The sequence below is a fragment of the Podarcis melisellensis genome (assembly GCF_964234715.1).
Source record: "Podarcis melisellensis genome assembly, chromosome: 3".
Taxonomy (NCBI): domain Eukaryota; kingdom Metazoa; phylum Chordata; class Lepidosauria; order Squamata; family Lacertidae; genus Podarcis; species Podarcis melisellensis.
The window spans coordinates 87,871,902-87,894,604 of NC_138530.1; the positions used below are offsets into that span (position 1 = coordinate 87,871,902).

At 40.2% G+C, this 22,703-nt stretch overlaps 1 long non-coding RNA gene across 2 annotated transcripts in view; it reads left to right on the forward strand.

Annotated features, from left to right (window-relative positions):
- Positions 1-4,750: 4,750 nt before the first annotated feature.
- LOC309367362 overlaps positions 4,751-22,703 on the forward strand; it is a 33,761-nt gene continuing 15,808 nt past the window's right edge. For both annotated transcript variants that reach the window (XR_014167088.1, XR_014167089.1), the window contains exons 1-2: positions 4,751-4,857; positions 5,930-6,029. This is a non-coding gene — a long non-coding RNA (uncharacterized lncRNA). The remainder of the gene's footprint in view (positions 4,858-5,929; positions 6,030-22,703) is intronic.

Genomic DNA, 22,703 nt, shown 5'->3' on the forward strand with positions numbered 1-22,703 from the left:
GCACCTCTTTTTCTAGAAAAATAGCACTGGAGTTAAATTGGTGTTAAATTCAATTCAATTTGTTTAAAATTTTGGAAAAGTAATAACAATTAAATTGGGGGTGGGGAGAGAGAAAACACCACTGGGGAACACAGTTAGGCCACTGAAATCTCTCATCCTTAATTCATGACTAGAAAGTGAGATGAAACTTCATGAAGCTATCCTGATCATAAATGGCTAAACCATTTGATCACTGAAGTAAATAAATATAATAACAAAACCTTCAGGCTCTTCTGTGTCCCACCTAGAGCACCTGACTCATGACTGAAACATTGATACCAATTTATTCTTTTGTGCTATTTTTTAAATATATATTTCTGTCATTCCTCAGCATTTCTGTCCTTGAAATAAGATGTCAATTATGAGAATTATTGGCCTGTCTAAATTAATCTTCTGTGGCATTACAATAATTGATGATGTGGCATTTAAAAATGTGTGCTTTCTTTCTTTCTTTTAAAATCAAGCTGTCTAGGATAGGAAAGAAATGAAAAGGTTTTTTAAAGGCTTTCAGTAATTAGTGGTCTGGACCAGCAAACAGTATCTCAGTGGAATTATGATGAATTACATATTCCTTATAAGCTTTATTGATTAATATGTCTTGTGCCCATGCAAGAGGAAGGCATGGAATAAAATCAGACGTACTTAGGGTTTCACTGGTTCCAGATTTATAGGTGTATCTAAGTTATCACATATTTAATTAGGATCATGGGTATTGTTTTCCCCAGAAAACCAAATTTGCAGTCTTCTCTAGACGTTGCATGATGTATTACATTTACTTGGTGGATTTAAAGCAATTCATTGCAGCATGACATTCCATATTGGTGTCTTTGCCAACTGAGATGTAATGGGTATGCATAAGAACATATAAATCTTATCATTGCTGCCTTTCAAGAAAATGTATCAAATGTAACAACCTACAAAGAAATGTACTAATGCACTTGACCCAATGTACTTATTATCCAGCCCCACCCCTCAGAAACTGAAGTAGCAAAACTGACAGGTTCATGTCACAAAAATAAACCCTATTTATGTGGGGCTGGTCTATGGGTATGCTAAATTCATGAAGAGGGCAGAGAGCTCCTTGTTCGTACTGCTCTTGATTGTGATGCATTGGCCTCCATCTCAATATTTGTGCATTGAGCAAGACACCTGGAAAAAAGGGGACCCATTATGTACACAGTTATACAAATGTAGGTGGTTCATGCAATCAGGACTCTCCTGATTGTGTTCAACTTTAAAATGTAGGCACTCCTTTTTTGTACTGCAGGGCAGGCCGAGGTGGCAGTACATGTATGGCAAATGCATGGATAGGGTCCATAAAGGAGGCTTGGCACCTCTGAATACAACATGGAACCTGTGAGCTTCCAGAAAGTTGTTGGAGTTCACTAAATGATACATTTTTTAAGAAGAAGAATGCCTCTGTTTATATGTGACTTTATTGTACTGTATAGGATATAGTGATAAGTACTGATGTGCTATGACTTCAAATACTTAAAAACAACACAACTTTGATACGACTTTTTGCTGCTGCTGCTGCTGCTGCTGCTTATTATAGTATTTGACAGAATTTATTTATGAAAAATGTTTTAAGTAAATATAAGTAAGTAATATATTGATGCATGCACATGCACTTTAGCAAGCACATACACACACAAAGATGTTTTCCCCACAACAAGCTCCATTTCCTACCAGTTCCCACCCTCACCTTCACAAGCAAAATCCCCTTCTTTGCAAAGGGTTAGGAGTAGGAAGAACTCACAGCAGGCCCACCTAAGAAAGGGGCTACGGCTCAGTGGTAGAACATCTGCTTTGCATGCAGAAAGTCCCTTGTTCAATCCTGCCTGAAACCCTGGAGAGCTGCTGTCAATCAGTGCAGACAATACTAAGCTAGATGAACCAATGATCTAACTTGATATAAGGCAGCTTCCTATATTTTCTGTCCTGAGCTTGAAATAATCCTTCCCATCCCTTGTCACTTCAAGGTTAAGGCAGCATCTAGCAGACTTCTGACCACTGGTTTTCTCCTGCCCTTTTGCAAACAGAAATATTTGGCTGCGGCTGCTGCTGCTTATAAAACAGGCTTCCCCAACCTCAGCCCTCCAGATGTTTTTGGCCTACAACTCCCATGATCCATAGCTAGCAGGACCAGTGGTCAGGGATGCTGGGAATTGGAGTCTCAAAACATCTGGAGGGCCGAAGTTGAGGAAGCCTGTAATATAAAGGGTAGAAATGGCAGGCATGGCTAGTGGCAAGGCAGCAGATTAAGCCCCATTTGACTTGGCCTCAGATGCCAAGAATGGCATCTCAGAATGGGACTCAGAATGGGAGCACTTCTTGGAATGGGGAGATTTGCGCCCTCCACTTCTCATCATCACTTATTGTTGGTGAACTCCAACTGTGGCAGCCTTGATTCAAAATGAAGGATTCCCCCCGCACACTTAGAAATAGTGATTTCTGGATTATGCATGGTGGCTGTGATCAAAGGTAGTACAAGGTGAGATCTGCTCATGGAGGAGTGGATCTCTTGTTTTCATTTTAAGCAGCAACCCATCTTCCTCCCACAGTGTGTCACATCACAGTCTGCTTTTCAGACTCCTCCAAATTTATAGAAAAAACTTGCAGCATGACACAAGGGGAGAGAGCTGCTCTTCAGAAAGAAGAGAGAGAGAGAAGAGTGTCAGAATAACTGCACTTAGGAAATGCCCAATTTGCTTTACAATACTTCTCAGTGCTGGATGCCTCTGGGCTTTCTCCTCCCATCCCTAGCATAGCCATGGTTTGTAGACAGGTTTTCCAGAGGTGTCAAAGTCTGATATTCCCATGTAATGCTTCCACCACCTGAACATATTGCATGCAGTAGTATTTTTCAAGGAACAAATGAAATGGAAAGCCTGGCTTCACATAGGGATAAACGGATACTAGTAAACTGATATCTAGTGTGTTGCCATAGTTTCCATTAGTTTCATTTTATTTGTGCAACACTAAAAACAAACTAGAGATTGAATTATAAGACAGGCAGAGGCTATTCATATCTATCTATCTATCTATGTATCTATCTATCTATCTATCTATCTAATCTATCACCTATATCATCTATCATCTATCTATCTATCATCTATCATCTATCTATCTATCTATCCATCCACCCATCTATCTATAACCCATCTATCTATTTATCTAAGCATATGATACCAATCCTGGCCAAAATGCACTGGCTGCCAACTCAAAGTGCTGGTTTCGACCGATTAATCCTTAAACAGCACAGGACTGCAATACCTCAAGGACCACCTCTCCCCATATCAACTGACCTGGACCCTATGTTCATCATCTGATGCCCTTCTTCATGTGCTCCCTCCATTAGAGATTTGGAGGATGGCAACACAAGAATAAGCCTTTTCTTTGTTGAGTGCTCTCTCCAGGGAGGCTCGCTGTGTGCCATCATTATATATTTTTATGTGCCAGGCAAAAACTTTCCTGTATAACCAGACCTTTGGCCATGAAGTATCAGTGGCTTTTTAGAAGTGGGTGGAATGTTTTTAATTTATTTCTCTTTCCTCTTGTTTTTAGTGTACCTGTGTGAGGTTTATTGTCTATTTGTTTGGTTATAAGTTGCTTTGGGTTGCTCTGGGCAAGATAATGCGACTGACAAATTTAATATATTTATAAATATATGTTGAAATACTGGGTGTGATTTTTAATTGGTTGTGATAACTGACTTCTGGAAAAACAAGGATTAAGCTCAGTGATGTGGAAGTGTGGTCTCCTTTTCCATAGGAAATGGTGGCGCTTCTTGCTAGCATGTCCATTACCACCTCAAACAGATCAACACTGAGTATCAATTGTTAACTACCTTTAAAAAAAAAAATGAGCCTCATTAGTCTACAAAGAGAAAGAACCCCCCCCCAAAAAAGCTTCAGCACTTACAAGATTTACTGCATTGTGAACTTTAATCAGTAGCAGCCTATTTCTTCAGATGCATAATAATACTTAGCATTTATTTTAGCTCATTTCAAGTGTTTGACACATTTCACATCTGTAATCCTAGCAATTCTTCTAACAGTCCTTATTCCTATAAGGTGGGTCAATGCTATTATCCCCATATTGCAGGTGAGGGAGAGGTGAAGATTAATGATGGAACTGAATCTTGCAATTTTCCTGGTTCATAACTTGCATTGTAGGAGATAGACTTATGACTCAAGCATAATTCTCCTGAAGTCCTCTAGCAATTCTAAATCAGTTTAGAGATCCTGTGCATTTTTATTATTTATTTAATTAATTTGTATACCACCCGTCATCCAGTAAACACCTGCAGAAGACTGGACTCCTTTAAATGGAGAAAGACCTCTCAGTGAAAGTGCGGCTACCTGTTGTGAGTTGAAGCTGCTATGAGGCTCAGTCTGAGAGCAACACATTTTTATGTTGTTCCCAGCCTGTGATCTTTGGATGAAGGGTGGTCATGACTGAGTGGGTCTTTGAACCCTGCTCTCCCAGCCTGACACACTAACCAATACACCACAATGACTTCCAGGGTGTATTAACATTTTGGAACACAGTTTGATGAGGCAATGTGTAGTACTGCCCTTGATCTCCTCTCAGCTGTTGGGAGTTTAGCTGCAAGCCTTTGTACTGTAATGTAGGGTTATGCCCCTATCAGACCTGTGGGATTTTACATGCACAGGACTGATTGGTTACTCATTTTATTGCTCCTTCAGGTGCTCCACTTTCACCGGTGCTAGTTTTTACTCCAGGATGTTACACAGTGTTTAAAACAGTTGAATAGTGTAGCCCTGTTTAAAAGCAACATCTATAACAAGTGTAGTAAGTACATTTATATACTAGCTTATGCCCTCTCATGGCAGTAAAAGTCAATTCTGGATTGCTTTAGGAAGAACTATAAAAATGTAAATTACGAAGACAGACCTGATTTGGTCTTATTGCCTTGGCTGAGTTCTAACACTTAAACTTGGAATATATGGCTGCTGGAGGTAATTAATACTCAGTAATTTGCATATTCACAAGACACTGTACTATTTTTCTCTCAGCCAGGGTGAGATGAATGAGTCGAGGTTCCTGAGACCACTTAACTAGGATTCTGGATTTGAAGTATATGCCTTCATTTAAATGTGTACAATTCCTCATAGCATGTTATCTGAGCTCTATTATATTGCCCGTATTTTTCATAGCGGGAAAGAGGAAATAAGAAGGATTATTTTTATTTGATGCAACAGAAAATACTGTGGAAACCAAGCAAACAGGTAATTTTTAAAAATGTAAAAATTGAAATAGAGATTCACAGTCATACAATCAGGATGTTATATTCTCTCACCGGGAGCAGTCTAATATGGACAAATATAAACTGTTGGTTCTGTATAAGTGGAAGATTTTGCAAAACAATCAAACAAAGGCTGCAACTGTAAAATAATGCTTAAGCAACATACCTTTTCCCTTTTCATTTTGATGTCAGTGAGACTAACACCTGAAATCCCAAGCTGCTTTGTGTTTAGATTTGACCATGTGACTAATCCCGCTGCACCATTGGGAGTGAAGCATCTCTCTGTTCCACTTGAAGCAGAAGAAAAACTTCCGTTATGTAGTACAGTGGTACCTCAGGTTAAGAACTTAATTCGTTCTGGAGGTCTGTCCTTAACCTGAAACTGTTCTTAACCTGAAGCACCACTTTAGCTAATGGGGCTTCCTGCTGTCGCTGCTGCACGATTTCTCTTCTCATCCTGAAGCAAAGTTCTTAACCCGAGGTAATATTTCTGGGTTAGTGGATGGTAAATCCCGCAATCATGTGCAGAAGATGCCTGACTGCTATGGCTTCTTTTTCAATGGATTTGCCCTTAGGAGGAAGATTGTGAAGTCTGAATACCCATTCTTTATATTATAGATACTTATCCTCTTGTCAAAAGCTCGGACGATTGAGGAAAGGGAAAGCCATAGATGGAAGGGGTGCCAGAGGAGGAGCTCAACATTTCCAGACCAAGAAGGTAAGTCTTAAGAATGGAATTTTAATTTTCTTGACTGCATTCCAGGACATGGGCAATAAAGGAAGGCCTTGTATTGTTAATGATTGTGGTGAGGACTCCATTCTTATCCAGGGAATGTCTGAACCTCTGATGATGTGGAGCATTTGCTTTAGTTGGAAGGTGTCGAAATAAAACTGTAAGTTGGGAAAGCTGAGGCTTTCTCTAGATCTAAGTCTATAGAGAGTAATTTGGGCTGATTTGCTGTGCTTGCCTTTGTTGGCGTAGAGTTCCATTGTGTGTTACTACTTCTTGAGGGTCTTGGTTGGAATGTCTGTTGGCAGAACTTGGAATAAAAATAGAAAGCAAGGTAAGGTGGTCATTTTGAGGATGGCAATGTGACCAAGCCATGAAAAGGACTATATGTTTCCACCTGCACCTACAAAGGTCAGATTTTAGTTTTGAAGCAAGACTGGCGTGATTTCTTTTGTACAGATACTTTAAATCTTTAGTTAGCATCACCCGCAACATATCTGAACCACCCACAACATGGCTGGAAGCCAGACAAGGTTTGCAGGTGGGGTTTTTGTGTTTTTGTTGTTGTTTTTTGCTTCTCTAAGAATATTGAAGGTCATTATTGTGAAATTTGAATTATTTTCTTTGAGTCTTGCTGCTGCATGAAACTGCTGTAAAATGGATTGAAGAGCTGGCTAAGCTCGACTGGGATTTTCTGCCATTATTAAGACATCATTAGCAAACAGATTGTTGGTATGTGAGCTTTTTCCTGATGTTATGCCTTAAATGTTGCTACCATTTCTGATCTTGTTTTCCAGGGTTTTGATCACTAGTGCAAAGAGTTGCAGGGGACAACAGGCAACTTTCTTTAGTACCTTGCTGTAGTCAGATTGCCATTCATTAGATTGTTTCTGAGGTGTGTTTTTTTTAAAAAAAATACATTTTGTCTACAAAGTGGAGGAATTTTCCCCAGCCCCAAATCATTTTGTTTAACAAAAATTTAATAAAGCTCCATTTAACTCTGTTGAAGGCCTTGAATGTATCCAAGGAAATGAAGACTGCCTGGATTCTGCTTGGGGAAAAATTATGGGTGGTGTTCAAGGCTCAGCAGAAAGAGTATCATATGTGTTGCTTTGGTGTAACTCCTGTTTGATTGGGGGATGTCAGTGGACCTTTAAACACATTCAACCTCTTTACCATTACCGCTGACAATATTTTTACATCCTAATTAATTAAGGAAATCAGTAAGATCCTACAAGAGTTGGGTCCTTATCAGGTTTACATAGAAACACTGTCTTGGAGTGTCTCCAGGATTCAATAATAGAACCGCCTTCAAGTATGTTGTTAAAAAGGTTAGTGAGCCATGGAGCAAGTTCAACGTTAAACTTTTTGTAGAATGTGGCACTGAATCTACCGGGACCTGGGGATTTCCCATGCTTCAGCCTTTTGATAATGGTCAATATCTTGGATTCTTGTATTGGGCTATTGAGGAATGAGTGTTGGTCTGGTGTAAGCTTGCCTATCATAGATGGCATTATGAAGTTTTCTATTGTTTGCAGGTCAAGATTACATATTTGTGATTCTAGCCATTTTCCTCTGAGGAGTCCATTTTCAGAATATTTGTTGATTTGATTTTCCTATTCTTTATAAATATATTTTACTTCATGGGAAATTAGTAGAAAGCTTTTGAGTTGCGTGCATTTTTAAACCAGACCTTCCCTAAAAGGGAAATCAGGTCAACCTACATGTTTCCACCCTTTCCCATCACATGAACCCTGTAGTTGTACTGTGGAGGCAGTCATGCCATTTCTCTTTGTTTGGTAATGCAGAAGATATGGTACTTCTATTAATTGAAATGGGAGAGGGGGTAATATGCTAGGGCATCCTTCCCCAGCCTGGTGTCCTCCAAATGTTTTGAATGACAGGCCTAGCCAGCACCATCATAGATGAGATTTGTAGTCTGAAGCATCTGGAGGGTACATAGTGGGAGAAGACATGGGTTTAAGGGTTGTATCCAGCACTGGTGTTGCACTAACAGAAAACACTTCCACTCACACAAGGCTGGGCACCACCACCCACTACAGCCCTCTGTTGAATTACATTCAGTTCCAAAGGGTTTCCTAGGACTCAGGTGCACCTTTTATGAATAGCTGCAATGTGTGTGTAAGTAGATTAGAAGAAACCTGGGGCCCCACCTTTCATGAGTAGAAGTGCTTACATTGACTTGGAAAAAGAAATCATCTAGAAAATAACCCCATTTTTCTAACCAAACAATAAATGGTAGTGTGAAGAAACTATTGTATAAAATACTGTTCTGTATCTTGGACTTTTCTTCAAAGCAATACCTCAGCAGTCCTGCATTTTCATTTCCTTTAGAAGGATGCCCTTTTGAAAGGATTCGTTGACAGCAGACATGCTACAATCAGATATTATTCCAAAACCATTGTCCTTCTGCTCCTGCTGCAAGTAGGTCACAGTGGTGAAGTATCTTCAGATGCTTTGTGTGGATACTTGGTCTTTTATGTGCTGGAGAATAAACTGAAACTGATTCTCCTGGCAGTCTGGTAGGGGAAAATATTAGCAGTCTGCTGCTTTTGGTCTGCCATTCTTTCACTTTCATTACCAACTGCAAGGATTCTGAACTCGTTCAAAAAGCTAAGAAAGTAAATCTAAAGGTTAGCCCAATGATATGGGAATCTACTCCCTGGTTTCAAATTCAAGCAGCTTGCGCTGGGTCTTCTCTTCATGAACCCCTCTGCCATGTGGCTATGTCTAACTAACTCTTTCTTCCTAAGAGATCTGTCATCATACTTTGAGGAGGGGGATCCCCTCTTTGTGGGATGAGCCTAGGAATTTGAAGCATGACACTCTCTGAGGTATCCTGGACCCATGTTATTAAATACCTTGTAAATTAATGCAAGAACCCTGAACATGGTCTGGTAGTGTATGACCAATCAATGTAAGCATTTAAGCACCAGAGTTATGCACTGGTGATAGGGACAGACTATCAATAGTTTGGCCTCAGCTGGAGCCCCTCAACCAGGCCAAGGGCAGCTTCTGGTAGAATGGAAGGTGGAACTAACCAAATAAGCTGCAGCTCCTCTCTAAGGCTGGTGCTGAGGATGACCAGGTCTTACTGGTCTTATGTCAACTTATCACTACATTGCACTGGCACTCAGCAGTGGCAAATACCATCACATTTGAAAAGGTGACATATGTTTGTAAACATTCAGAAAACATGCATTGTTATTGGCAGGCCACCAGTCAGTATGCACCAGGATGTGTCCACTATTTGTCCCTGTGTGTTTACACAACATGAAACTCTGCTTCACCATATACTGCTTCAAATACAGGTGTATATTCTGGATCCCAGTCTGAACTAGATATAGCTGCTTTCCAGTTTTTGCCTTGGTTTTATTGTTGTTTAATTGATTGCATTTTATATGAGGCTGCAGCAAAATGTTGAAGAAACTCAGAAACCATATCAGCAATGTCTTATTTCCTCTGTTGTAGGTGTGATGCTACAACGATTGTCACACAGATAAAAAATGCATGAGCTGAGATATAACTCAAGGGACAACATAGTTCAGAAACAATAGATTGCTACTATCATTGGGTGAAGCAGAGATTCTAGTAGTGTCTCACATTACAGGTAGAGCTTATTCCGCAGGGGCTTAGGGGAGATGAATGACTAAAATGTCTGAAGAAAACTGTAACTTATTTCCTTTTGTAGTGGGCTTGCTTCAGCGGCTGATGTCTATTGCTTCAGCAGATTGGTTTTATGTAGCTGACAGGTGGGCAGGTGTTGAGATGGATTTTGTCTGGGCCTTTTTTGTTGTTTCATTTGTAGCTTATTTTAAAAGGCAGGGTTGTATTCATTTTGCTATCATCAGAAGTTGCCGTTTGTGTGGGGAATAAGAAGCTTGGGAGGAAATCAAAGCACTGGAAGAGAGCAAACTGGATTTTTGTTGCTCTGCCTCTCCCCACATCCACATCCAGCCCTGTTTGAGGGTTTCTCCTTTCTGTCCTTTTCTCTGGGTTAACACCTATAGTTGCCTTCCAGTAAAAGTAAATTATAATATGTGGGGTGAACCTACCCTCAGCAGCCAGAAACATCATAGCCAGACACTGGAGAGACCTGTCAGGAGTAAGCATGGACCAATGGTATCAAATAGTATGGGAAACAGCCTTATTAGAAAAACTAACCAATAAACTAAAACTGACATGGGGACAAAGGACAAATAGAAGAAGACGTCTTCACTCTGGTATGGCTCCCCTTTATCACATAAACAGTCCAACAAGACAATGACAAAAATCAATACGGCTAACCTGGTACAAAAACACACACACATACCACTCACACATGAAAACAAAGTTCACCACAGCCAATCACAAGCAAGCAACAACACCCTAGGTCTACCCCAACCTCTCTCACCACCAAAGAAACACAAGCAAATAACAAAGAGAACCTGCACAAGCGATGCTGATATAAAACCCCACACATACATTAAGTAGAATAGAAACATCACCACCCAACCCCACCCTCACTCATCAGGCACCTTCCACCTCTTTCCCCCTTTTCTTCCTAATGTAACACTAATGTCCCAACAAATGAAACTGATCTGTAGAAAATGTAACTTGAAAAAAGAGACATTGCACATACAGTGGTACCTTGGTTTAAGAACAGCATAGTTTATGAACAACTTGGATTAAGAACACTGCAAACCTGGAAGTAGGTGTTTTGGTTTGTGAACCTTGCCTTGGAATAATAACATGTTTCGCTTCCTGTTGAGTGTGTTCCATTTGTAAATTGAGTCCCCCGCTGCTATGGGAAAGCACACCTTGGTTTAAGAACGCTTTGGTTTAAGAATGGACTTCTGGAATGGTTTAAGTTCGTAAACCAATGTGCCATTGTACTTTTGTAAACCAAGAAATATTTAATATTTAATAAACAAACAAACAAAAAACAAATCAGCATTCTTATCCAGACATTAAAGCTGCCTAACCCAACCTGGTGCCCTCCAGGTGTTTTGGACTACAGTTCCCAACTTTCCTGACCACTGGCCTTGTTGGCTGGAACTAATGGAAATTGTAGTCCCAAACATTCAGAAGGCACCTGGGTCGGGAAGGCGGACTTAAAGGGTTCTTAACCTGCTTGCGACCCTTACACATACAATAAATTGCTCCCTGCCCAGAGGATTCATAATTCAAGTACAGTGGATAAGGTAAAGCTGAAAAGAGAGCATAGGCCTTACAGAAGCAATATGGAGGATCAGGAGGGTTAAATGATAGCAGGAAGTACAAAGAAGTGAGGCCATGTTGATTCAAGAAGAAAATGAAACCTCAGGTAAAGCTGTAGCTGTTTGGTGATGGTTTTCTGCTGTGTTTTGTTTGTTTGCAATTAAAAAGGCTGAGAGGCAAAGTATCATGGAGAGAAAGGTTGCTAGTTTACATATATGAACAATCACATTCATTGAAGTGTGCTCTTAAGTATGGAGATCTCAAGTAGTACGTTTATTAAAGATCACATCCCTAGAGCACTTTTGCCTTCTGTTATCACATTATCACCATCCTCCTCTTCCTAACTGGGTTGCCTAGAGCAAGGGTCACAAACATGACATTAATGGATACATGTGTACCTCAAAAGGCCTTCACTGAGGCCTGCAGAGTGTCTCCTACTCTGTGAAATTTGGTTTTGAAAGAAATATTCTTTTTAGCCAATAGACCAGGGGGTGGGTGGGTGGGTTGGAGAGAGAGAGAGAGAGAGAGAGAGAGAGAGAGAGAGAGAGAGAGAGAGAGAGAGAGAGGATAGACAATTTCCTCAGTTTGCAAATGTGTCCATGGGCCCAAAAAGGATGACAATCATTGGCCTAGACAGTTGTCTCACTGTTACAATTATATTATTTTGGACCTTTTCTCTATGTGTTATCACTGTGCAATTATCCTTTTTGAATAATACATTACTATTGCCTTCCTTTCGGCTTCCCCACAGGTTTGTAGATAAAAGGTCAATCAATCAAACCATATCCTAATTCTCATAGCTAAATTGGGTACCAGATTATTCTAGCCATGGAAAGAGTATTCATATGCATCTAGGGAAAGAATTCCACATTAAAATAGTGCCAAATCTCTTTGAATCACTTTTCCTTTTATAAAAGAGCTTAAATGCTTTTGGGGAGTTTTGCAATGCCAGTTAGATAAATGGAACAAAATTAAAGCAGAAAAAAACAGCTGAATATTTAAAGACTTGGTGATTGAGAGAACTATTTGGTTATTTAATAGCCTCCCAAGGGAAGTAGTAGAAGATTCATTATATTAACCAGGCATCACCTGAGTTGGAAAATATGTTGCATTGGCTTAAAAAAATATTAATATTCCTGTTATGGACAGAAATTCTGCTTCTCACCTTATATAGACATTTGGTAAAGTGAAGTGAGTTATGTAAAACACTCAGGAATTTAGTCATCCTGATGAAACATCAGGTTGCTGAATTGTTGCAAAATAAAACAATTTTCACTCAAAATAGCTTTGAATTCACATGCAGAAGAGAAAACTTGATGTCATTAAGTGTTTGACTCAGCTGAATCACTCTGGAGAAATGATAACATCACATGTTTTCAGATGTGTCACCTAATATCAAATGATTAAATGTGCATCAGTGTCTTACACTAAATGCCCAAAATTTGGTGAACATTGAGATTCACAGGTGAATGTTAGCATTCACTGAGACCGGGGTGGACTTTGGTAATATGACACCCTGAGCAAAGCTCAAATGTTATCTGGGCCTGATAAAACATTTCAAATATGTTTCCATATTTGTTTTAATACATTCACAATGTTGTTAATGTACATGTGTCCTCAGAAGCAAGCCCCGTCGACTTCAATGGGACTTACTCCTAGATCACTGTGTGATATAATTGCAGTCTTTTTGTAACATATATACAAAAGAAGCTCTTGATCATTTTTGCCTCACTTTCACTGTAATGCTGCATTTTTGAAGACTGGCCACTAGAGTGCTGCAGGTATCCATTTAATATGAGTTTCTGCAACATTGCTAGATACAGTTCTCAGCAAACATACATTGTAAATAAAGATTGCGGCTGTGTGTTTTAAATGCTTTATTGCTTCTGCTCTGCCCTTCTTGGAAATTAGCTGTAAATGGAGTGGCTGGGGGACACTGGGTTGTTTTTATTGTCTTGTGAGAGTGCAAAACATACAAACACAGAGCAGGGAGAGATGTTTTGTATTGCCATCATGTTTTAAAGAATGTGAAATAAGCAATTAAACACACACAGCGGCTTGTCAGTTGTATGCTCTCTCTATAGCTGTATTGATATAGCTGTAAATAATGGATGTGTGTGTTTTATTAATTAGTTGGTGCTAAGGCAGGAGAGTCTCTCTTTTTGCAAACAATTGGACACCAGTTATGGCTCAAGTAAAATGGTGCAGGGATGTCTTGGGGACTGGTAGGGCAGGAGGCAGGAAGGCCAACACTAGGTGGAGCCAGAGTCAATGACAGGTGGAGCCAACACAGTCTAGTATTGGCCTCCTTCTTGCTGAATTCTGCAAGGGTGACACAGACCAGGAGGCATAGCTGCCAACTTTCGGATTTGAAAATAAGGGATCAGCAGCCTTGAAAATAAGGGATCAGCAGCCTTACCTGTCCCGGAGACCGTCTATGGGATATCTAACAATCCGGGATAGCAGCGGGAAATGGCGCTGAAATAAGGGAATTTCCTGCAAAAAAAGGGGAAGGTTGACAGCTATGGCAGGAGGAGAGCTGAGAGTCAGGTCTACTCTTCTGAATTAGTTGTATGTAAGAAGGCAAGCAGGGGGGCTTGGAAGAATCAAGACTGCCGGTGGGGCACATAGAATCATAAAACCATAGAGTTTTTGAGTTGGAAGGGACACTGAGGATCATCTAATCCAACCCCCTGCAATGCAGGCATATGCAGCTGTCCCATACAGGGATCAAACCTGCAACCTTGGTGTTAACAGCGCCACACTCTAACCAACTGAGCTATTGCTGTGCCCCTTTCTCCCTAATGGACCAGCCTCCACTGATATAGAAATGAAATGGAAGGCCTTTAAATGCTATGCTCAAGGCTTCAGCATTAACTGGCAAACAAATATTGCCCAGCATAGCTGCTTCTGCAGAGGAAAAATAGGCTTGTAAAATCCTCAAAATATCACCCCTTTCCTTTCTCACCCGACTTTCAAGGTAGATATTTGCAGATACAATCTAGAAACTGATCAAACTCCCCCCCCCCCCCGGTTGTAGACGACCTTATATTCTTGTGAAGTAGCATGATGTACATAATTAAGTGCCACAGAGTACAGTTTGTTTGAAAGCCGGTGAGTTGGTTCTTTTATTCCTGGTCAGGATCAGGATCCTCCTTGCATAAGTTCAATTCTTTCATGTTGGAAAGCATTACCCATAGGAAATATTCTAAAAGTGGCTAAGGGGTTACAGGTATTATGTTGAAAGTAGCTAAGAGTGACTGTAATGTGGGTTGTGAGGACAAGTATAGAACTAGCTAAAGGGATTCTCTCTTCAAGAAAGTGGCATTTCATCAAACAGATTTAATGAGGCTGAAAACCCTTTTTCTTATTCCTTGTGAAGTTCGCGAATTTGTGAAACGCATTCCCAGTTGTGCAGTGGGTAACCATCCACTAGTTTGAAGGCAGAGTAAGGCCGAGCCACTTCTAATTTCACTGGCCATAATCACTATAATACAAGCTGAGAGGGAAGCACCAATGCAAATGGGAAAAGAAGAACAAAATCAGCACAGAATACAAATCTTAAATCTTCTCAGTCTGCACAGCTCTGCTATATCAAGCCATTGCTGAAGTTACTTGCCTCACATCTTTGAGATACCCCATAACCATTGTACCATACTGTAAGTCTAAGATTGGGGAGACTTGTGTTCAAATCCCCACTCAGACACAAAGGTTGCTGTGTGAACTTGGACAAGTGTCTGTCTCTTGGGCTAATCTACCTCACAAGGTTGTTTTGAGGATGAAATGGATGGGTGGGGGATGGGGGGGAGAAGAACCGTGTGCTTCTTTGAGCTCTCAACCTCATTGTGCACCTTCAGTTGATGACTGTGCATCTGAACATGCTTACAACCCTCCTTCAGACCTTTTCACTCAACGCAGGAAGGTTAGGGATGGAACTGGTGTAAAGTCTCCCAATCCAGATCAGCCTTTCCCCTGCCCCTGGATGCTTTGTGTCAAAGAGTCATAGCAACACAATTTGATAATTTTACTATCACTGTAATTTAAATGCACATGGGAAGGGGTTTTGGACCTGTGCAGAGTAAGCCCAGACTGCACCCCAGCCATGAATTTTGCAAGCATGGGAAGCAAGTCTTATGGACATATATGCATAGAATACCTGCATGTCCAGGGGGATATCCTGGGTTTATCCAGCCAGGTACATCACCACCACCATTAGTTTGCTAGTTAGTCACTTTATTTTGCCCAGGGGAACCCAAAGCAACTTACAACCAACCAACCAAACAAACAAACAAACAAACAAGCAAACAAACTAGATGGAATGAACCATTGGTCAGATCCAGGGTAATTCTTACATTAATAGTTAATTGTTGGATTCTGAGCGCCTTCATACTCAGACGTTTTGGCTCCCGAACGCAGCAAACCTCGAAATGAGTGTTCCGTTTGTGAACGTTCTTTGGAATCCGAACATCCAATAGGGATTCTGTGGCTTCCGATTGGCTGCAGGAGCTTCCTGCAGCCAATCAGAAGCCATGCTTTGGTTTCGGAATGTTTTGGAAGCCGAACAGACTTCCGGAATGGATTCTGTTCAACTTCCAATGTACAACTGTATGCAAAATTGATCTTTTCCCTCTTCACTCCAGTCTGTTTGCTTAGGGATTGGTGTTGGGATTTCAGAAATCCCAGGATTCTGAAGGTAGTGACAGAATGAAAAGCCAGGCAAGAGAAAGCTAATAATGATGGTTACAACCCCTCTTTAGCCATGGTCACTGAAAAAGGAGACGTGGGAAGCATAATGTTTGACCAGCAAAAATGCCCTTGATGGGGGAAAGGAGAAAAACAGGATCGTTGATGAGAACTAGAGCCAAGTTGCCTTTCTCCTTAGTCCGTCATTAATTTCCTTTCCGTTTCACACTTCTGAGTGCTAAATTGGCAGTCTCAAATTCTACTGTATAAAGTTAATGAAGGATGTGTCTTTAACTTGCTTGACATCTGGCCTCTCTCTTAATGCCTGTTACTTGCCAAGAAGATTTCTGATTCCTTTAATCAACGGTTCAGAGTTTTTATTCCCCTTTTAAAAAATCTCCTTTTTTTTTAAGCTGATTTCTGGATGCTAAAAAAATAAAAATAAGAGAGAGTGAATATACTTTGCAAAGCAATGCATTTTATAACAAATACTATGCTGTTTATCGAAAAAATCACCTGCTCATAATTTTGGAATTGGTGCATGTGTGGACATCCATAGTCTAGATATGATGGCTATGGTGTCCAATCCAAGTCTTCCCATTATCATGGAGGTGCAGCCCAAATGGCCTAGCTTCTTCAGTCTACCTCAGTCAGTCCCCACCTGTGTTCCCATAAGTGTATAAAGCTAAATTGCCAGTGTCAAATATGCAGTATTTTTTTTAAAATACATATAGTAAAAATGTAAATGAAGTCAAAAACTATCAAACCTACTCCAAGATCCTACCTACCAACCTATAAAAACAGATCCCACCACCTATCTGGAAAAAACCACCAAATCCAAAATAAAAGCCTCTCCTATCAGTGAAGAAATCCAGCTAAGAATCATCCCCAGAGAAAAATCATCCAGATGCCCCAAACTCTACGGCCTCCCCAAGATACACAAAGAAGGAACACCACTCAGACCAATAGTCAGCTCCATAGGCTCACCTCTACAAAATCTCGCTAAATTTCTCGCCAAGCAACTTCAGCCCTATGCAGAATCCATCTCTTCACACGTTCCAAACTCCTTCCAGTTCATAGAAACAATAAAGAAGCAAAACCTACATCCTAATGACCTACTTGTGAGCTTCGATGTTGTATCTCTCTTCACACAAGTGCCCATTAATGAAGCCTTGACAGCCATTCAAAACAAATACAATCCCCCCGAATACATCTTGGACCTGACCAACCACTGCCTAACCAACACGTACTTCATCCACAATGGACAAAGATACAAACAGATAGAAGGAGCACCTATGGGATCACCCCTCTCACCGGTCATCGCAAACCTGTACATGGAACACTTTGAAACCAATGCTTTAGCTGAATTCAGCAAAATACAATTAAAAATAAAAATAGAGAAAAAGGAACAAAAGAAATTTTGGATCAAATAATGGTAAATGAACAAAAATTAATTAAAAAACCAAACAATGGGAAGATAAAAGAAAGGATCAAAGCCCTACAAGCACAGTTTGCTATCATAATTAATAGAGAAGTAGAATGGAATATAAAGAAATTGAGACAGAAAAATTTTGAATTTGCGAATAAATCAGGAAAATGGCTTGCATGGCAATTAAAAAAAAGGAAAGAACAGAGCACAATAAACAAGATTATAGTAGAAGGAGAAGAGGTAACCAACCCGAAGGGAATCAGAAAGGGGTTTTTGGATTACTACAGAAGACTTTACAAAAAAGGAGAAAGAAATAATCTGAGGAAGATAGAGAGATATCTAAGAGATAAAAAGGTGCAAAAGATCCCGACTAGAAAAAAAGAGCAATTGAATACCCCAATTGAGATAGAGGAGATAAGAGAGGCGATTAAGGAATTAAAAAGGGGGAAAGCTCCAGGACCGGATGGATTCACCGCCTGTTACTATAAAGAAATGGAATCTATTTTAGTAACGCCACTGAAAGAAGTGATGAACAACATCTTAAGAAAAGGAGAAATCCCGGAAACATGGAAGGAGGCATTCATCACTTTTATCCCAAAACAGGACTCAGATTCAACCCAAGTCAAAAACTACAGGCCGATTTCACTCCTCAACTCAGACTACAAGATATTTGCTGCGATCCTTGCAAAGAGGATGAAAAAGATCTTATCAGAAATTATACACAAAGATCAGGCGGGCTTCCTTCCAAACAGACAGATGAAGGACAATATAAGAAATATAATCAATATGATGGAATACCTGTCTGTTAGGATTGACAAACAAGCTACAATGATGTTTGTCGATGCCGAAAAGGCATTCGACAACATATCATGGGACTTCATGCTGAGGAACTTGGAACATATGGAAATTGGTAAAGAGTTTTTTAACGGAATAAAAGCAATTTACACAGAACAAAAAGCCAAATTAATCATAAACAATGTAGTCACAGAAGAAATAAGGATACAAAAGGGAACAAGACAGGGGTGCCCGCTCTCACCGCTACTTTTTATAACGGTATTAGAAGTTCTTTTGAATTCGATTAGACAAAACAAGAAAATAAAGGGGGTGACACTTGGTCAGAACGAATATAAGATCAAAGCGTTCGCAGATGACTTGGTAATAATGATTGAAGAACCAATAAATACGGTAAAGGAGGTTTTGGAGGAAATGGAACAGTTTGGAAGTGTGACAGGTTTCAAATTAAATAGGGAAAAAACAAAAATGATTGTGAAGAATATGGATCAAGACCAAATAGAAATAATGCAACAACAAACACAAATAGAGGTGGTTAAAAAGGTGAAATACCTGGGAATATGGATAACTCCCAAGAATATAGACTTATTTAAAAACAACTACGAACCAGCGTGGAAGGAAATAAAAAGGGACATGGAGGTGTGGGGGAGGTTGAAATTGTCATTTTGGGGAAGGATCTCCACGATCAAAATGAATGTCCTTCCAAAGATATTATTTTTATTTCAGAGTATCCCTATAATTAAAGGGAATAAGATCTTTAAAGAGTGGCAGAGAGTGATCTCTAGGTACATCTGGCAGGGCAAAAAACCGAGAATCCAATTTAAATTATTAACAGACCTAAAAGAAAGAGGAGGCTTTGCCCTGCCAGATCTGAAACTGTATTATGAGGCATCATGTCTCTGCTGGGTGAAGGAGTGGATTAAGCTAGAGAATAACAAATTGTTGGACTTAGAGGGATACGAAAATAGATTTGGATGGCATGCCTATCTATGGCAGGAGAAAAAGAGAGTCCATAAAGGCTTCGAGAACCACATCCTCCGAGGTCCCTTAATAGAGGTCTGGGACAGGTATAAAAATCTATTAGAACCTAGAACACCACGTTGGCTATCACCTCTAGAAGTCATGAGTGTAAAGGGAATCAATATGAGAAATACTTGGATAACATATGGCCAATTGCTATTTAAAGAGGGGGGAAAGTGGAAAATAAAACCGTATGAGCAGGTAAAAGAACATGTATATGATTGGCTGCACTACTTCCAAATAAATGAGATGTTTAAGAAAGATGCTAAAGATCGAGGCTTTGCGGATAAGGAATCGAAATTTCAAAGTGAGATTATTGATAACGATGGCAAAAATTTATCTAAAATGTATAAGCTGTTGTTACATTGGAATCTGGAAGACGAAGAAGTTAAGTCGGTGATGATCAGCTGGGCCAGGGATGTGGGTCATAATATACAATTCGAAGATTGGGAGAAACTGTGGAACGAGGGATTAAAATTCACTGCTTGTATGACGTTAAAAGAAAACATGATGAAGATGTTTTATAGATGGTACATGACGCCGGTAAAACTGGCAAAAATGTACAAGACATGCAATCGGTGCTGGAAATGCAGGGATAAAGAGGGCACTTTCTTCCATTTGTGGTGGGATTGTAAGAAAGTGAAAGACTTCTGGGAGAAAATATACAATGAGTTAAAGAAGATTTTAAAATACACATTCACGAAAAAACCAGAAGTCTTTCTGTTGGGAATGGTAGGAAACGAGATAAAAAGGGAAGACTGCAAATTCTTTAGATACGCAATTACAGCTGCAAGAGTGTTGCTGGCCCAGAGTTGGAAACAGCAAGAAATACCGACCATAGAAGAGTGGAGAATAAAATTGTTAGATTACGCAGAGCTAGACAAATTGACAGGAAAGATCAGATACTTAAGAGACCAAAAGTTCATCGAGAACTGGGGGAAATTTGTGGAATATCTGGAATGTTTAAGTGAAGGACAGATGACGCTTAAGGGATTTAAAGAAGCTCTGTAAGAAAAGTAAGAAGTATTGTCTAAAGGGAATAAGAAAAAAAGAGATAAATAATGTCAATACAAATTTGAGAAATGTGTAATTAGAACTACGACTATGAATGATTTACGGAACAGTTGAGGGAAGTCTAAAAGAGAAATAAGTAATGGAAAAGATGTAAAACTTATGCATTTTATTTTGTATTATTTGTGGATTAATAAAAATTATATGCAAAAAAAAAAAAAGAAACCAATGCTTTAGACAAGTCAGAACACAAACCCAAACTTTGGCTCAGATATGTTGACGACACCTTTGTAATTTGGCCACACGGGAAGGAAAAACTGGATAGCTTCCTCACACATCTCAACAGCCTACACCCCAAAATACAATTCACTATGGAAATAGAAGCCAACAACCAACTTCCCTTCCTTGACGTCCTAATCTACAAAAAACCTGATGGCTCCCTAGGACACACTATCTACCGGAAAAAAACACACACCAACCGCTACTTACATGCACAATCACACCACCACCCTGCACAAATAAACTCCGTAGCCAAGACTCTCATCTCCAGAACCAAACGCCTGGCTGACAAAGACCACTTGACAACTGAGTTACAGAATCTCTCAAATGTGTTAATTGCCAATGGATACCAGCAAAACAGGGTTACGAAGCTAATCCAAAAAGAAACACCCCCAAAAACCAAGACACAGAAGAAAACAATGGCATGGCCCTCCTTCCTTATATCAAGGGCACTACAGATAAAATTAGCAAAATCCTCCATAAACACAATATCAAAACAGCCTTTTGCACCAACCAAAAAATAGCCAATATCCTCAGAAACCCCAAGGATAAAATCCAGTTGGAAAACCAAGGGGTCTATGAAATACCCTGCAAAGTCTGCCCAGCCACGTACATTGGACAAACAAACAGACGAATAAATGCACGTATCGCAGAACACAAGAATGCCGTCAAAAAAGAAGAAAAAACTTCCTCTCTTTTCCAACACATGAAAGAAACAGGACACGAAATTAATTTTGCAGATTCCAAATTGCTCTTTAACATGGAACATCACCACAAGAGAATAATCATGGAAGCCATCGAGATAGAGAAACACCCTCACAACATGAACAAGCGTGACGACACATCCCGCTTGCCAGACATCTGGAAATTAGCCCTCCCCACAAAAACTGACACCAGATCCAGAGGCACACAGAACGCTATCACCAATCAACCACACCAGACCCAAACCCAGACCCTCTCCACAGATAAATTACAGACACCATCCAGTAGCCAAACCATGGTGGCACCTCCGGATGCTGCACCCCCCTGCAATCCCTACACAGATCTGGCTGACACAGGCCACAAAACCACAGCTCGCCCCTATACACGAAGCCAAGCCAGAGCACAACTAAGTGCAGTACAGCCATCTTCTCAGAAAAACTCTTCACAAAGTTCAAGAGGTCAAGACACAAAGACTTTAGCAACTAATCCACACCTAATGACCCACCTAAGTGGTACTCAGGATATCACTCAAGAAATCACTCAAGATATCCCTCAAGTAATTAAGGAACAAAAGAAGAAAAGGCACACTAGCCTGGGAACTTCCTCTCTGCCCAGAACATTGGAGGCTATACACCACACCCCCTCAACAGTATTTATAGGAACTCAAACACTGAGATCCTGCTCTGTTCCAGTAACAAGAAGCCGAAAGCACCAGCCTGAAGATGACGAGTGAGACCTCGTCGAAACGTCGCCTAGACACCCCAACTTTTACACGGGAAGACACCCGAGGACACCAAAACCTGCATTCCTGTACCCGTGAAAATCTACGAAAGCAAAATCTACGAAAGCATATATATATATATATATACATATACAGAATAGAGTTATATATACTAATAGGACCCAGCTTAAAGATATTAGACTAGGGGGAAAATAGTGACAGTGTTTGTGAATAATTCCTGTAGCATTTTTGAGCAAAGCAAGCACCTACCAATTCTGTATCTCATTTATGCTCGCTGCATCCCAGTGAGATAGGTTAGGCTAAGACATAATGAATTGCCCAAGGCCACCCAGGGAGCTTTATGGCTGAATAGACTCTCAGAAACTGGGTCTCCCATGTCCGAACTGCATCCAACGCTCTATTCACTGCAGACCATGCTAGCCCGCAGGGGATTCTAAGGATAACATTCACCCACACAGAAAGGCTAGCAGAAGATACACGTGCATCCTATTTAATCCTGTTTGGATAACTTTTTCAGAGATAACAAACCTTTCTTTATGCAGAACTGAGGTAAAAAGTAGGGTTGCCCTGAATGTTGCTCATGGACATTTTTAGGATGAATTTTGTACTCTTGAGGAGATGAAAACAGTCTCTTAAAAAAACCCTAGCTTTCCCCTTTTTTTCCACCAGAGCTATTTTCAGAGTCATTGTTTTCCTTGGGTTGCTGCTGCTTCAGCATCATTTTCCTCACTGATTTATCCCCCTTCAAGTGTTTCCAGCCAATCAGGGACCACTTTAGGGTGGC